Genomic DNA, 18,219 nt, shown 5'->3' with positions numbered 1-18,219 from the left:
AAAATGCCCAAAACCTATTTTTTTTTTCATGAATAAAACAGAATGTGTGGTGTAACACCAATTCTGTAAACATTTAAGGGAGGTAGGAACAAATCTCAAACTACAAGTTCAATCCTGCAAGAAACTACTTCTTTAATTTACTTTTTTATAACTTTCAAGTGGTAGAGCTCTAATCTCACCACTCCCCAGAGTTTTTTCTGGGTTCCATAGGAGCCAAGGCTTCAGGGTTCAAGTAAGTGTGCAGAAGAATTCTTCTCTGGGTATTGTCTTCTACCCATGTTGGTGTTGGCTGAGAGATTCTCATTTCCACGCAATCTTTACTTCTGATCTGTGCAGGGCACTGTTGGACCATCCCAACAAGCCTCCCTTTCGCCTACACAAGATTCAGGTGAGTTTCTGTCTGCTTCTACAGTGAGAATCTTAAATAATACAGTTTCACTCACCTTTGTTATTCTCCAGGGTGCGGTACTTGGCTCATCATAGGAGCTACACAAGAAATGATTCTGTGATTGAATTTGACTTATTTAAATCACTAAGTGTGAATATCTAAGCATTTTTGACATCATGCATACCCTGCGTCAACATGTCTTGTTTGTTAGATGTAACACTGACAACATGATAATCTGGAACTGGAAGTACCTTGCAACAATCCTAGGCGCATTTATTCAAGAAAAATACCGAATCATTGTAAGAACCGCAAGCTTTGTGGCATTTTAACTTGACCTATTCCCATATCCCTCTCTCCAGCTCTATAGTTACCTTGAAAACCAACAGCCTCATAACCACAGCAGCTACGAAAACCAGCAGCCTAGTAGCCACCAGAGGGAGCAGAAAAGGTTTGAAGCTCCCCCAAAAGTCCTATCCCCCGAGAACTGTCACTATTTCACCAGTTTGGCAGTTCACTGAAAAAGCTTTATTCTCAGAGTTTCTCTTCATTGACTCACTCTGTGAGACCAGCCCTGTCCCCAGGGCATTTGTCAGAAATAATTAGTAGCAACTGCTTAACATCATAGCTGCCTAAAGTAGAAACACTGGTAGGGGTTAACAAGAGGCAGACCAAAAACATTAATTAAAAAAAGAAAAAGATTGAGAGTGAGATGTCCACGGGGGCTTTATAAAGTCCAGACATGTTTCTGAGATTCCAGGAGGTCTCGTGCATATGCAGAGCTGTGCTGTGCCCAGGGAAGACCTGAGAAGACCCTATTTTCTCACAACTGCTGGCCTTGAGGCTCTGCACAAGAAGGAACTAAAGGGTAGGTAAAGCTGTAAAATGCCTGCCAAGGCATTGACGCCATGCCTCACACACACTGAGCCCCTTGGAAAAGGCTGGGAGACTTGTTGATTTAAGGCATTTAAGGAAATCTCTGTCTCATCATTTGCTGACACTAAGAAACCCCAGTGCCATGGTGGTTAAGAGCTCAGGCTGGCAACCAAAAGGCTGGCTGTTCAAATCCACGAGCTGCTCCTTGGAGACCCTATAGAGCAGTTCTACTCTGTCCTATAGGGTTGCTCTGAGTCAGAATCCACTTGACAGCAATGGGTTTATGGATAAGCTAAGCAAGCAGAGATTTCAGTGGCTGCACATAACTAAGAATACAAGCTTTACAGAAGTAACCCAAGAAAGACACTAAACAAACAGCAACAACAACAAATCCTACAGAGGTGGGGAATATAATTTCGGTTTTCCACAGTATATTAAGTAAAAAATCCGGTCTTTAACAACAAATTATGAGACATGCAAAAAAATAAAAAAGTATACCTCAAACTGTTCCTGAGGCACCCATATTTTGGATTTACTAGACAAAAACATTAAATCAGCTATTACAAAGGAAATCACGTCCAAAAAATCAAAGAAAATGTGAGATTAATGTCTCACCAAATAAAGAATATTGATAACGAGAAAGCAGTTATACTTTTAAAAAAGGAAGAAATTCTAGAGTTTTAAAGTACAATTACTAAAAAAGAAACATTCATTAGAGGAGCTCCAGAGCAGATGTGAACTGGCAGAAAAAAAAAAAAAAGAATCAGCAAACCTGAAGACAAGACTATTAAGATTATCTGATTTGAGAAATAGAAAAAAAAAAAAAAAAATGAATGAAGAAAAATGACCAGGGTCTCAGAGACTTCTGGGACACCATCAAGCTAACCAACATACACATCATGGGAGTCACAGAGGAGAGAGAAAAAGAGACAGAAAGAATATTTAAAGAAAATCACTGAAAACTTCCAAAATATGATGAAAACATTTGACAATGAAAACCTCATGGATCACAACAGCATATCGCCCAGTATAGTGCGGGAAGATGAGCCCCCTAGGTTGGAAGGCACTCAAAATACACAGTGACCACAACAATGGACTTGAGCACACCAGCAATTGTGCGGATGGCACAGGACCGGGCAACATTTTTTCTGTTGCACATGGGGTCGCCATGAGTCAGAGTTGATGCTATAGCAACTAACAACTACAACAACAGTCATTAGTAAGCAAAACTACGCCATAAAATAAGATTGGACATGAATACTCAGCACAGACCAGGTATTCCTTGCACAGTGCTTTGAAGATGAAAAGCATTGAGTATTTATGGGTAAGACCCTGTTCTAAAGCGTGTGCAATTCATGTTGGCCTGAGACAACAGATGAGGAGGGCTGTGTGGCTGAGTGAGGGCCCAGAAAATGTGCGGCTGCTCATGTGAGCAGCATGTGGAAACAGAAGTAGTGCCCAGGACTTGCTGCGGGAATGGTCCCAGGAGAGAAGTGTCCCAGCGCACTCAGCCACACGTAGTTACTATGGGAAAACCAAGAACATCTTTTTCCAGATGTCTCTGTTTGTCTCAAAATTTTCTTTTCTTTTTTTAAATACTGGGACTAGTCACAAGTTTTTGAATACTCTCAATTTTGTCAACTGGTGGCTACCGAAGAGTAAGTCAGAATTTGCCAGCAAATACTGGTAGGACCACCAACTTCTTCCCTTCCCCTCCCTCCCTGTGAATTAGTCAAGTGACTTATCAGTTGTGAGTTTTCTACTTGACAGTTTTGCAACATCGTAGCTGATGGTTTCTATTTTTTTCCCTTAAAAACAGGGCTTAGTTAAAGTTAAAAACTTTTTTTGTGCACCAGGTACTTACTCCCTTAATATGCCTTTAAGCATTTGTCTGTCTTTCAGAATTTGCAGGGCTTTCTTTTTAGAAGTTAATGAATGAACTTCAAAGCAGTTTTACAACTTTCATGTCCTTCTTTGCATTTCTTTCTCATATGAATAAACACATACAGGAACACACCAACATGGAGTTGTAGATACTCAGTGTCCTGAGAGTGCAAACGTGCCACGCTAACTCTCTGCTTCTTCCTTCTCCCCACTTCCTCCGTTCCCAGCGACATAGACACTTATTTTGGCTACTCGGAAAAGCCCAAATGGGAACAAAGTTCTATTTAAAGAGACACACATCAACATGACCATAGGTACCTGAGACACTGAATTACTGGTCCATGTTTGTCATCCTCTTGTAATAAAATCATTCACAGTCCACTAATGGCTTCATGGAGAGTGGAAGACACCTGCCTCGCAACTTCTGGCTGGACACGTGATGTCAACAGAGGCCTGAAATGTGCTTGCGTGGCTGGGGTGCTCCCTTGTGCTCTGCTGATCCACCATGAGAAGAACATACTCTAGGTAGCTGCTGACCCTTTGGCCTAGGCTCCAGAACAAGACATGCGGAGCAGACTTGAACCCAACCTGCAGCCTGGGGCCTGGGACAGAATGCCTAGCCCAGTTAATCTGCAGGAGACCCACAGAGCTGTGAGCAGCTCAATATCTGAAATAGAAACAAGAAGGGTGGGTGCTTATCATTGGGCCGGAGGCCAGGCTTGCAGCTGAAAAAGGGGCTGGTCAAGCCAAATAGCTTTGTCCAATATGGACATTAAAGGGGGGTGGGAGGGTGAGAGCCCCTTTACAGAAGCTGGAAGTCAGAGACAAACAGAGGCCTAAGCATCTAAGAATACAGAAGCAAGGAGCAATGGATCATCATGGGGGAATGGGAGATGGTCTGCAAACTTTCCAGCGAAAGGGGGAAATCCCCAAGAAGGGACTTTCCATGCTTCTCAAGAATGGCTCCCTGTCATGGATTGAATTGTATCCCCCCAAAATACAAGTATCAATTTGGCTAAGCCATGATTCCCAGTATTGTGTGATTGTCCACCATTTTGTCATCTGATGTGTTTTTCCTATGAGTTGTAAATCCTACCTCTATGATGTTAATGAGGTGGGATAGGAGACAGTTATGTTAATGAGGCCAAACTCAATCTACAAGATTGGATTATGTTTTGAACCAATCTCTCTTGAGTTTTAAAAAGGAGAAGCAAGCAGAGAGAAAGGGGGCCTCACATCACCAAGAAAGTAGCGCCGGGGGCAGACCGTGTCCTTTGGATCTGAGCTTCCTGCGGCAAGAAGCTCCTAGTCCAAAGGAAGATTGATGACAAGGACCTTTCTTCCGAGCTGACAGACAGAAAGCCTTCTCCTGGAGCTGTTGCCCTGAATTTGGACTTCTAGCCACTAGACTGAGAAAATAAATTTCTCTTGGTTAAAGCAGCACTAGATAACTAAGACACTCCCCCTAGAGGTATGCAACCTCTTCCCTAGGAGATGAGGGAGAGGACAGACGGTGGCAAAATTGATTAAAAAAAAAAAAGGTAAGTGCCAAGCTGAGGGTAGATGTTTAATACATTTTCTTTTCTTTCTTTTTTTAAACTTCCCTTTTTCTATGACTTTTTTGAGTGCTTAGGGATCTCTTTTTGACTCCTTAATGTTCAAGGGACGTTCTGTCTCTTTGACTCTCTGAGTCAACTAACATCAATATTGCCGAAGCCTAGACAGCCAGCTTCCTTCTTCTGCCCACACTGCGTTTCCTAAAAGGCTATCTGCAAAAAAAAAAGGGGGGAATTCACCTGGGTTAATGAAAAGTTCTTAAAAAAAAAAAAAAGCGTATTTATAATCTCTCCAGGTTAAAGTTGGCCAAAGAGTGGTACTAAATTTTAGGAACTGGTTTCTTTTTTCAACAAGGATGTTTGGGGAAAATTCAGGAGCTGAGGTAACCCATTGAGTTCTTCTCTCCTATCTGCCTTGCACTGGTTCCCCTAAGCAGGCTGGCACATCAAGTGAGGAATGGTAATGTTATCAATCAACTCTGGAAAATAAAAAGCCCTGGCAACCCCAGGAAGACCAAGGAGAAGAAGCACTGCTATCTCCAGGTTTAACTAATGGTGGAAAGAGGAGTCCAGCCCAGGGAGCCGCCCAGAGAGATTCTACAAGAGATAAAGTGCCAAAGGTCTGGTAGGCAACAAGCCATGGGCTCCTGCCTCACATGCTCACACATGTGGGATAACACACTCATCAGGGTTATCCTACCACAGGGGTGGAGGAGCTGAGGTATGTATGTTCATCAAATCCCATCAGTCCTTGGTTGACAGCTACCCTGAAGGGAGGGTGGTATGAGTCTTGGGCACTCTGGCCTGCAGTGTGGGCAGACAGAGAGAGACTTTCCACAGTTTCCAAGAGAGCCCTCAGGCAGAGAGGTTCGAGACTGGCAGTTGGAAGCAGGCCTGAGACACAACGAAGTGGTAAGGACCTAGGGATATGGGAGAGGTGCTTCTGTAGATTTTCATCCTTTCCCAAAGCAGCATCCCAATGGGTTGTTGAACCATGTTAGTGAGAAAATTAAAGTTGAGCTTGAATGACAAATGATCCAGGGACAAATATCACAAAAGCCAACAAATTTAAATAAAAACCAGAAAATACTCATTGCAAATACTTAATGCTCATTCCTCAGGAGCACTGCTGCCATAGAAGGTAAATTATTATCTCCGTGGTCAAGGCAACTCCATAGGGGACTGGGATCATTCATGTCAATAAATCTCACGTCGAAAGGCAAGTGCCAGTGATTCCAGGGTGAGGGCCCCTTCCTCTCTGGAGGCAAATTCAGAGCCTGCATTATGTCTGGGTGACTAAGGAGATTCGGGTTAATTACAGGAAGGTGGCCATCCTTAGCGTTTCTGGCATCCAGGGAAACGCTCTACTCACAAAATTAACTTCTGGAGTTGTGTTCAGGACCCTTTCCTCAGTCCTTGTAGTATCTTCTCATTCTCCCAGGACCAGGTCAAAGTTTACCACTTCCTGTTCATCAATCCTGCCAAGGGCACTTCATCTGGACACTCACTCAGAACACTGGTTTTCTCTGGCAGGTGATGCTAGCATGGCACCATGGGCAAGCAAGAGGCTATCCACAGAGTTCAGCTGAGATGCATGGTTCTTCACAACAGCCCTCCTGAAAATGAGGTGGGATAGATTAAAAAAAATAAAACCCCTACAATTCCCATCTCCTCTAAAATGTCTGCCCTGTAACTTACATTATTGTCTTATAACTTTTCTTAACTCTGGTATTATTATTCAAATGTACATGCATATATTTTGTTTCTATAAAGCCATTATCAGGTCCTTCAGAACAGTGACCATGACTTCTATGTTTTAGGGTACCCTATAGGTTATCCTTCCCTCTTGCATGCCAACAGAACCCTAAATTTTTTTTTTTTTTCAGAACAGTGACCATGACTTCTATGTTTTAGGGTACCCTATAGGTTATCCTTCCCTCTTGCATGCCAACAGAACCCTAAATTTGTTCAGGTGGCAATGTGCCCAGTTTTGGACAGTGAGACCTACAGGTAAGTTGTCGTGAAGTATTCTGGGAAAGCTTTTGCCTTTCTGATAAAAAGAAGCAGTTGGCATTGCTGTTCCCGTTTTCTACTTCTTCTTCTTTTTTTTTTTTTCCTGCCTGAAATACAGATGTGATGGGTGGAGCTGCAGCAATGGCCTTGCAACCACGAGGGGACATCCAAAAGAACTGCACAGATGCTGACCCTGACACTGTTGAATTCATGAACCAACACCAGTATCTGCCTACCTCCAAACTTCTTGTTAGCTGAAAAAATAAGTTCCTATTTATTTAAGCCCTTGCAAGTGGATTTTTCTATTATCTGTAGCCTCACAAACATGGTTGATAGAAGAAACAGTAGAAATAGTAGGAGCATGACCTGCACTCATTATGTTCATTTCTGCCTCCTAAATCACACACAAGTATGCCCACCTGGAACAACCTGTGTCTCATGTGAAGCCTGAACTAGAAATGGGTGTCTGGGAAATGAGGAAATATCTTTGACGTTCTTCCATTTAGCTTTCCCACTACAAAGGGGCTGGAATAGAGTTGAGTGATCCAGTTTGCAATACCTGCCATACCAACCATGATGGGCAGGGAAATCAGGGCCCCCATACAAAATCCCTAATTGATGCCTCTCCTATTAGTTGAGGAAAAAGTGGCCGCTGTAGCAGACAAACCCCAAAATCTCAATAGTTTAGCACAATAGAAGTTTATCATTCAATCCTGGGATGTCCAAAGTGGGTCTTGAATATTGTGGAAGGGGACTGGGGGGCACTTTGTTCCGTGAGTCATTCCGGGACCCAGGCTGACTTCTTCAATATTCAACCGGCAGACAGAAGAAAAGACGGTGAGGAAGGCATGTCTGCTTCTTCAAAGCCTTGGCCTGGAAGAGGCATCCATCATTTATGCTCACATTCCACTGCTGAGAGCTCATCTTATCACCTCCACCTAGATGCAGGGGCAGGACATACAGTCCTTGGCTTGGCAGCAACTTCCCAGGGACAACTCTACGGAAGGAGAGAACAAATTTTGGGGGAACAGCTAGTTGTCTGCCACCAGCTAAACTTGCTATAATCACTGTGGCAGGTTTTGCCCCTAATTGCTGCATTAAAAAAAAAAAAAAAAAAAAAAAAACCCATTGCAGTTGAGTCGGTTCCAACTCAGAGAATTCTTAATAGATAAATAAAAGAATGACTGGGAGGATGAATACACCTCTTCGTATCTCAACTATTGTAAAAAGCCATTAAAATATTTTTAACGTCAATGTCTTTAAGGATCATTTTTCATAAGAATCATTTTTAATTGTTGCAAGTCTTTTGAAGCTAGGGAAATGTTTATTAATAACCTTGGATGTATATTTTTAAATCCAGTTTATGCCATCGGTAAATGATACTAAACAAGGGCTTCTTCTTGCATGCCGTCGATTTGATTATGACTCGTAACAACCCTACAGGACAGGGCAGAACTGCTCCATAGGGTTTCCAAGGCTGCAGTCTTTAAGAGGGCAGATTGTCAGGTCTTTTCTCCCACACAGCTACTGGTGGATCAAACTGAACCGCACTCAGCAGCCAAAAATTTAATGGCTACGGCAGCAGGCCCTCTTAAGAGTTTCTTAATCTAGGAAATCTGTGCATAGAATTCAAGAGGTGTATAAACTTGGAAGAGAAAACTCACATCTGCACTACCCTCTAACTGAAATTTAGCATTGTTGTTAGGTGCCGTCGAGTCAGTTCCAAAGAATAGCGACCCTATGCACAACAGAATGAAACACTGCCTGGTCCTGTGCCATTCTTACAATCGTTGTTATGCTTGGGCTCACTGTTGTAGCCACTCTATCAATCCACCTCATTGAGGGTCTTCCTCTTTTCCACTGACCCTGTACTTTGCCAAGCATGATGTCCTTCTCCAGGGACTGATCCCTCCTGACAACATGTCTGAAGTATGTTAAGACGCAGTCTCGCCATCCTTGCTTCCAAGGAGCAAGACAGATCTTGTTCGTTCTTTTGGCAGTCCATGGTATACTCAATATTCTTTGCCAACACTGCAATTCAAAGGCGTCAATTCTTCTTTGGTCTTCCTTATTCACCGTCCAGCTTTCACGTGCATATGATGCAATTGAAAATACCATGGCTTGAGTCAGGTGCACCTTAGTCTTCAAGGTGACATCTTTGCTCTTCAACACTTTAAAGAGGTCTTTTGCAGCAGATTTGCCCAATGCAACGAGTCTTTTGATTTCTTGACTGACACTTCATGGCTGTTGATTGTGGATCAAGTAAAATGAAATCCTTGATAACGTCAATCATTTCTCTGTTTATCATGATGTTGCTCACTGGTCCAGTTGTGAGGATTTTTGTTTTCTTTATGTTGAGGTGTAATCCGTACTGAAGGCTGTGGTCTTTGATCTTCATTAGTAAGTGCTTCAAGTCCTTTTCACTTTCAGCAAGCGAGGTTGTGTCATCTGCATAACGCAGGTTGTTAATGAGTCTTCCTCCAATCCTGATGTTCTGTTCTTCTTCATATAGTCCAGCTTCTCGGATTATTTGTTCAGCATACAAATTAAATAGGTATGGTGAAAGAATATACCCCTGATGCACACCTTTCTTGACTTTAAACCAATCAGTATCACCTTGTTCTGTCCGAACGACTGCCTCTTGATCTATGTACAGATTACTGATGAGCACAATTAAGTGTTCTGGAATTCCTATTCTTCACGGTGTTATCCATAGTTTGTTATGATCTACACAGTCAAATGTCTTTACATAGTCAATAAAACACAGGTAAACATCCTTCTGGTATTCTCTGCTTTCAGCCAGGAACCATCTGACATCAGCAATGATATCCCTGGTTCCACGTCCTCTTCTGAAACCAGCCTGAATTTCTGGCAGTTCCCTGTCAATATACTGCCGCAGCCATTTTTGAATGATCTTCAGCACGGCAATGGGTTTGTTTTTTTTTTTCTTTAGGTTAGAAAGAGATAACGATAATCTGTAACCAAACGCTCACCCAGGGAGAAAAACTAAATCTCTCCGACACAGCTAGACGATTTGCAGATGGGCTATATATACAAAACCAACAAAGACTTAGAGACACAAACAAACTAAAACTCAAAGGATGGGAAAAAATATATCAAGCAAACAACAATCAAAAAAGAGCAGGAGTAGCAACATTAATTTCTGACAAAATAGACTTTAAAGTTAAATCTACCACAAAGGATAAAGAAGGACACTACATAATGATTAAAGGGACAATAGACCAGGAAGATATAACCATATTAAATATTTATGCACCCAATGACAGGGCTGATCAATATACATAAAACAAACTCTATCAGCATTGAAAAGTGAGACAGACAGCTCCACAATAATAGTAGGAGACTGCAACACACCACTTTCAGTAAAGGACAGGACATCCAGAAAGAAGCTCAATAAAGACATGGAAGATCTAAATGCCACAATCAACCAACTTGACCTCGTAGACACATACAAAACACTCCACCCAACATCAACCACCTATACTTCCTTTTCTAGTGCACACGGAACATTCTCTAGAATAGACCACATATTAGGTCATAAAGCAAGCCTTAGCAGAATCCAAAACACTGAAATATTACAAAGCATCTTCTCTGACCGTAAGGCCATAAAAGTGGAAATCAATAACAGGAAAAGCAGGGAAAAGAAATCAAACACTTGGAAACTAAACAATACCCTGCTCAAAAAAGACTGGATTATAGAAGACATTAAGGATGGAATAAAGAAATTCAGAGAATGCAGTGAGAATGAAAACACTTCCTATCAGAACTTTTGGGACACAGCAAAAGCGGTGCTCAGAGGCCAGCTTATATCAATAAATGGCACATTCAAAAAGAAGAAAGGGCCAAAATCAAAGAATTATCCCTACAACTTGAACAAATAGAAAGACAGCAACAAAAGAAACCCACAGGCACCAGAAGAAAACAAATAATAAAAATGAGAGCTGAACTAAATGAAATAGAAAACAGAAAAACAATTGAAAGAATTAACAAGGCCAAAAGCTGGTTTTTTCAAAAATGCTAACAACATTGATAAATCATTGGCCAAACTGACAAAAGAAAAACAGGAGAGGAAGCAAAGAACCCAAATAAGAAATGAGAGGAGCAATATTACAACAGACCCAACTGAATTTAAAAGAATCATATCAGATTACTATGAAAAACTATATTCAAACAAATTTGAAAACCTAGAAGAAATGGATGACTTCCTAGAAACACACTACCTACCTAAACTAACACAAGCAGAGGTAGAACAACTAAATAGACTCATAACAAAAGAAGAGGTTATCAAAAAACTCTCAACACAAAAAAGCCCTGGTCCGGATGGCTTCACTGCAGAGTTCCACCAAACTTTCAGAGAAGAGTTAACACCACTACTACTAAAGGTATTTCAGAGCACAGAAAATGACGGAATACTACCAAACTCATTGTATGAAGCCACCATATCCCTGATACCAAAACCAGGGAAAGACACCACAAGAAAAGAAAATTATAGACCTATATCCCTCATGAACACAGATGCAAAAATCTTCAACAAAATTCTAGCCAATAGAATTCAACAACATATCAAAAAAATAATTCACCATGACCAAGTGGGATGCATACCAGGTATGCAGGGATGGCTCAACATTAGAAAAACAATTAATGAAATCCACCACATAAATAAAACAAAAGACAAGAATCACATGATTTTATCAATTGATGCAGAAAAGGCATTTGACAAAGTTCAACACCCACTCATGATAAAAACTCTCAGCAAAACAGGACAAGAAGGAAAATTTCTCAACATAATAAAGTGTATTTATACAAAGCCAACAGCCAACATCACCCTAAATGGAGAGAGCCTGAAAACATTCCCACTGAGTTCGGGAACCAGACAAGGATGCCCTTTATCACCACTCTTATTCAACACTGTGCTGGAAGTCCTAGCCAGAGCAATTTGGCTAGATAAAGAAATAAAGGGCATCCAGACTGGCAAGAAAGAAGTCAAAGTACCTCTATTTGCAGATACTTTGTACAAGTGATCTTATACACAGAAAACCCTAAAGAATCCTCAAGAAAAGTACTGAAACTAATAGAAGAGTTCAGCAGAGTACCGGGATACAAGAGAAACATATAAAAATCAGTTGGATTCCTCTACACCAACAAAAAAAACACCGAAGAGGAAATCACCAAATCACTGCCATTTACAGTAGCCCCCAAGAAGATAAAATACTTAGGAATAAATCTTAGTAGAGATGTAAAAGACTTATACAAAGAAAACTACAGTAGACTTCTGCAAGAAACCAAAAGAGACTTACATAAGTGGAAGAACATACCTTGCTCGTGGATAGGAAGACTTAACGGTATAAAAATGTCTATTCTACTAAAAGCGATCTATACATTAAATGCAATTCCGATCCAAATCCCAACGACATTCTTTAAGGAGATGGAGAAACAAATCACCAATTTCATATGGAAGGGAAAGAGGCCTCGGATAAATAAGGCATTACTGAAAAAGAAGAACAAAGTGGGAGGCCTTACTTTACCTGATTTTAGAATCTATTATACCGCCACAGTAGTCTAAACAGCCTGGTACTGGTACAACAACAGATACATGTACCAATGGAACAGAATTGAGAATCCAGACATAAACCCAGCCACATGTGAACAGTTGATATTTGACATAGGCCCCCAAAACAGTTAAATGAGGAAAAGACAGTCTTTTTAACATATGGTACTGACATAACTGGATATCCATCTGCAAAAAAAAGGAAACAAGACCCATACATCACTCCATGCACAAAAAACTAACTCAAAATGGATCAAAGACCTAAATATAAAATCTAAAACAATAAAGATCATGGGAGAAAAAATAGGGACAACATTAGGAGCCCTAATACATGGCATAAACAGTATAGAAAACATTATAAAGAATGTAGAAGAAAAACTACATAACTGGGAGCTCCTAAAAATCAAACACCTATGCTTATCCAAAGACTTCACCAAAAGAGTGAAAAGACTACCTACAGACTGGGAAAAAGTTTTTAGCTATGACATTTCAGATCAGCGCCTGATCTCTAAAATCTACATGATACTGCAAAAACTCAACTGCAAAAAGACAAATAACCCAATTACAAAATGGGTAAAAGATATGAATAGACACTTCACTAAAGAAGACATTCAGGTAGCTACCAGATATATAAGGAAATATTCATGATCATTAGCCATTACAGAAATGCAGATCAAAACTACAATGAAATTTCATCTCACTCCAACAAGGCTGGCATTAATCCAAAAAACACAAAATAAGAAATGTTGGAGAGGCTGTGGAGAGATTGGAACACGTATACACTGCTGGTGGGAATATAAAATGGTACAACCACTTTGGAAATCGATTTGGAGCTTCTTTAAAAAGCTAGAAATAGAACTACCATATGATCCAGCAATCCCACTCCTTGGAATATATCCTAGAGAAATAAGAGCCTTTCCACGAACAGATATATGCACACCCATGTTTATCGCAGCACTGTTTACAATAGCAAAAAGAAGGAACCAACCACGGTGCCCATCAACAGATGAATGGATAAATAAATTATGGTATATTCACACAATGGAATACTACGCATCGATAAAGAACAGTGACGAATCTGTGAAACATTTCATAACATGGAGGAACCTAGAAGGCATTATGCTAAGTGAAATCAGTCAGTTGCAAAAGGACAAATATTGTATAAGACCACTATTATAAGAACTTGAGAAACAGTTCAAAGGGAGAAGAAAACATTCTTTTGTGGTTATAAGAGGGGGGAGGGGGCATTCACTAATTAGATAGTAGATAAGAACTACTTTAGGTAAAGGGAAGGACAGCACTCAATACAGGGGAGGTCAGCACAACTGGACCGGACCAAAAGCAAAGAAGTTTCCTGAATAAACTGAATGCTTTGAAGGTCAGCGGAGCAGGGCCGGGGGCTTGGGGACTATGGCTTTGGGGAACATCTAAGTCAATTGGCAAAATAAATTCTATTAAGAAAACATTCTGCCTTCCACTTTGAAGTGTGGCGTCGGGGGTCTTAAACGCTAGCAAGCAGCCATCTAAGATACATCAATTGGTCTCAACCCACGTGGATCAAAGGAGAATGAAGAACACCAAGGACACACGGCAATTATGAGCCCAAGAGACAGAAAGGGCCTCATGAACCAGCAGCTACACCATCCTGAGACCAGAAGAACTAGATGGTACCTGGCTACAACCGATGACTCACCTGACAGGGAACACAACAGAGAACCCCTGAGGGAGCAGGAGAGCAGTGGGACGCAGAACCCAAATTCTCATAAGACCAGGCTTAATGGTCTGACTGACACTGGAAGGACCCCAGTGGTCATGGCCCCCAGACCTTCAGTTGGCCCAGGACAGGAACCATTCCTGAAGCCAACTCTTCAGACATGGATTGGACTGGACAATGGGTTGGAGAGGGATGCTGGTGAGAAGTAAGCTTCTTGGATCAGGTGGAGACTTGAGACTATGTTGACATCTCCTGCCTGGAGGGGAGATGAGAGGGTGGAGGGGGTTAGAAGCTGGCAAAATGGACACGAGAGCAGGCTGTTTCATTAGGGGGGGAGTAATTGGGAGTGTGTAGCAAGGTGTATGTGGTTTTTGTGTGAGACACTGACTTGATTTGTAAACTTTCACTTAAAGCACAATAAAAAAATATTAAAAAAAAAAAAAAAAACCAACAGGCCTACCCCATGGGCACCGCCACAGTCCAAGACGCAGACCCGAGAAGGGATTATAATACCCAAAGAAGCAGGTGGACAAGAGACCACATGTTAGTGTGCCTGGTTGAGAGGATGAAAGCCTACAGAATAAAACCTACCAATTTCAATAAACTGGCCAGTATCGACCACGGGCCCCATGAAAACACCATTCTGTGGCCCTTTAATGTCTTTGATTCTTTTTTTACTATTTGGGCCTTGCCTCTTCAAAATACTCACTCTTTTTATATCCTCCAGGTTACAACAGTTTCAGTTGCAAATGGCTGGAATTCACACATCAACAAATAATATAAGTCTTGAAAACCCTTTGGATCAAGCTGCCCAAAGCTTCACTCCTGGCTCCATGAAGTCGAGCTAACCACCCCCATTAGAGAACAAGTGCCACTCCTAGGGCCAGCTCTGTGCCCCCAGTGACAGCAAGAAGTAGCTACAGAAGACAGACCACCCCCCCTTCAACAACCCCAAAGATTTGGAAGAATGGCACTTGAGGGGGGAAAGATTAAGGGGAAGGGTGAGAGCTTATGCTCCGGTAGAAGAAGTGACAGGGAGGGGTGATGTTCCTCAATAAGATAGTCCCTAACTTGATAAGGTCCCTGGCTTGGCTGTTAAATGTTAAGATGGAGAGAGAAGAGAAAAAGGGTATAAAACCCTAAGAAAACAACTATCAGGGCTCTCAGACTGTCCCTCTGAGCAGCCGCTAGATGCTCTCTGGTCAAGTGCACTTTTCGCTATTAACCCTCTGCTAACTAATAAAACCCCTTGCTTGCTTGACACTCTTTGTCTCAATGTTTGAATTCTTTCCTACACCGAATACAAGAACCCAGGCTATTCTCTGGTAACAGGCTGAGCTCCAATCATTTATATCTCTAACAAGTTCCTAGGTAATGCTGATGCTACTAGGACCACACTTTGAGTAGCACTAGATTAAAAACTTCAACATATTCCAAAATGTGTGTCAACTTGACTAGGCCATGATTCCCAGTATTGTATGAGGATCCACCACTTTGTCATCTGATGTAATTTCCTATGTGTTGTAAATCCTACCTCTATCATCTTAATGAGGTGGGGTTAGGGGTATTTATGTTAATGAGGCAGGACTAAATCTACAAAATTAGTTTGGATTTTAAATCAATCTCTTTCAAGATATAAAAGAGAGAAATGAATACAGAGACATGGGGACCTCCTACCACCAAGAATGCAGAACCACAAGGGGGGCGCTTCCTTTGGACCCAAGGCCCCTGCACTGAGAAGCTCCTAGGATGGGAAGATTGCTGACAAGGACCAACTCTCAGAGCTCACACAGAGAAAAAGCCTCTCCCTGGAGCTAGCATCATGAATTTGGACTTCTAGCCTTCTAAGCTGTGAGAGAACAAATTTCTCTTTGTTAAAGCCATCCACTTGTGGCATTTCTGTTACAGCAGCACTAGATGACTAAGACACCAACCTATCTACAAGAACAGCTTCTCTCACTGTCACCTTTCTGCTACACAGAAGTGCCCCTTCTAGTAAAAACACCTAGTACTGTAAATGCAGGGCAGACAGAATATAAATAACAAGGCTACCTGTCTAAGACGGCTTCTCCACCTATTAGATCCAAGGTCTGTTCACATTTGTCATAAGCTTTGCAAGTGTATCTAACACTACAGAGACCAGAAAACACAGCAAGGGCGAACGCAAGCCTGCCAGGATGGTTTTCATCTAATTCCTGCACTGACCCTGCCTTAGAGTCAAGTTGGTGCTTTCTATTGAAATAACGTACATCACTCGGGTCTAGATCAGGATTACAGCATTTCGCACCTTTCCGACACACAGTTCTGAAGAGCAACAAAAGAACACACGTATCATAGTAAAGCATTTATCGAAGGCATATGCTGAGGACAACTTTTTCCCATATTCCAAAAGAGAGGAGACAGAAACCTAAAGGCTCTAGAAGAAAGAGACTTTTCCCAAAAAGTCTCTGGTCTGCATTAATCACCGGCAACAACTCTTCTGGATCAGCAGTCATTTGAAAAGACACTTTGATTTGGGGGGTCACTTCTCTGTGTCCTCTGGTCCAATTATACATGAGTCACTTTCACATCACGAGATCGCCCCACCAAGTGCACTGTCCTGACTGCTCTTCTCAACAGCCTCCTTCCTGCCTCCTCCACCCTCCCCTTTCTTTCCTCTCCAAAAGAAAGCCTTCATCCAGAATACACTGTCACAATAAACTAGGACAGGATGCCTTCAAATAAACTCAGATGCCACTGCTGTTCACCATTTCCCACACCACTAAGCCTTTACCCTTCTCCAGATTCCCACTGCCCCTCACTTACTGCCATCACAAAGATTAAGAGTGATCTTTGGGTCTTGGAAATGTGGGGAGACAGGTATTGTTTCTGAGCACTTACACAACCCCCTAGTTGCCACGCAGTTCTATGCACATTACTTCCTTACACTGTGTCTACAGGTAGTGAAACTGAGGCACGATGAGGTTAAATCATTAAAATACAATCCCAGAAAAACTCAGAGCAAGATTAAATTCCTGTATCTCCCACTGGAGTCACTCTCACCTGGGGCTCTTTTGGTGCCCCTCCCCGCTCATGCAGACATCTGCCATGTCTGGAGACATTTTTGATTGTCACAATTCGGGAGGGGGGCAGTGCTACTGGCATCCAGTGAGCAGAGGCCAGTGATGCTGCTAAACATCCTACAACAACTCCCCCTTCCCCCCGCCCCCGCAACAAACAAGAACTGTCTGGATCAAAATGTCAACTGCATTGACCTAATCTCTAGGACTACGTCCTTTGGCCCCTAATTGATAGTTAAAGAATGGCTTACTGTACAATTTTATCATTCTACAGCATTTACACATGGCAGTCAAGTGCTATTTCCAACATGTTATACTTCAAAAAAAAAAAATACTTTTTAGTTACTCTTAAAAAATATATATATATATTTTTAAAACACACGATATAGGGAGCCATAGAGGAACATGAGTAGAGCTCACAAAGCCCAACTCTTTTCCTTTATTGAGAAAACCTGGCAAAGACCAGCTCCTTTCCTTAGCAACCTCCATCCACTGCGCTGTGGTCTGCCTGTGCCTGGCTGCTCACCTGGAGTCTTCAGTTGCTGACATGCTCTTGCAGCTGCCTTTTCTCTGCTTTGCTCATCCCCACACACATGCATCACTCCACAGCAGTAATGATGTACATTGATGGGAATCTCCAGAGATCTACAGCCCCTAGTTGTCTCTTTTGCTCAGTAAATTACATTCATTACCAAGCCATGTGAGGCATCTAAGGACATCAGCCTTTCTGGCTGCCCTCTGTCTGAGGCTGGGCAATGGGACATTATCTAGTAAGGGCTCCAAATTACTATCGTAAGCTGAAAACAACACTCCAACCAGTTTTTAAGCTGAATACAATTTTTCTTTTTTAATTTTTCACTCCCTGTCCCTCTTTCCTAACCATCCTTGGCTCTGCTTAGATTTCTATTAGTTGTAATTTTCTCTTCAAGGAGTCTGCTTTGAGTTCAAGCTGCAGAAGCTGGAGAGCTCAAAAAGAGATGTGGTATCTTTTCTACTCCTTCTTCCAAGACTTCCACCCGGACTCTCAGAAGGGTACACGAAACACTGACTTTCTCCTTCTGGCCTCAAAAATCATCAGCACAAAGGAGAGCTCAAAGCCAGCCTTGGTCATAATGCTCCCAATGCCAATACCCGATTCACTGTTGTTAGCTGCCTTCAGATTC

At 41.8% G+C, this 18,219-nt stretch overlaps 1 long non-coding RNA gene across 10 annotated transcripts in view; it reads right to left on the bottom strand.

Annotated features, from left to right (window-relative positions):
• LOC111749237 (uncharacterized) overlaps positions 1-18,219 on the bottom strand; it is a 530,861-nt gene that overhangs the window by 511,494 nt on the left and 1,148 nt on the right. For 8 of the 10 annotated variants that reach the window (XR_010319559.1, XR_010319565.1, XR_010319557.1 and 5 more), the window contains exons 3-4: positions 6,074-6,317; positions 3,464-4,914 (exon numbers count right to left, since the gene is read on the bottom strand). This is a non-coding gene — a long non-coding RNA (uncharacterized LOC111749237). The remainder of the gene's footprint in view (positions 1-3,463; positions 4,915-6,073; positions 6,318-18,219) is intronic. The other 2 variants (XR_010319562.1, XR_010319560.1) reach the window with 2 other exon arrangements.

Source organism: Loxodonta africana, chromosome 27 (genome assembly GCF_030014295.1).
Source record: "Loxodonta africana isolate mLoxAfr1 chromosome 27, mLoxAfr1.hap2, whole genome shotgun sequence".
Lineage (NCBI taxonomy): Eukaryota > Metazoa > Chordata > Mammalia > Proboscidea > Elephantidae > Loxodonta > Loxodonta africana.
This window is presented reverse-complemented; position numbering and strand designations above follow the sequence as displayed.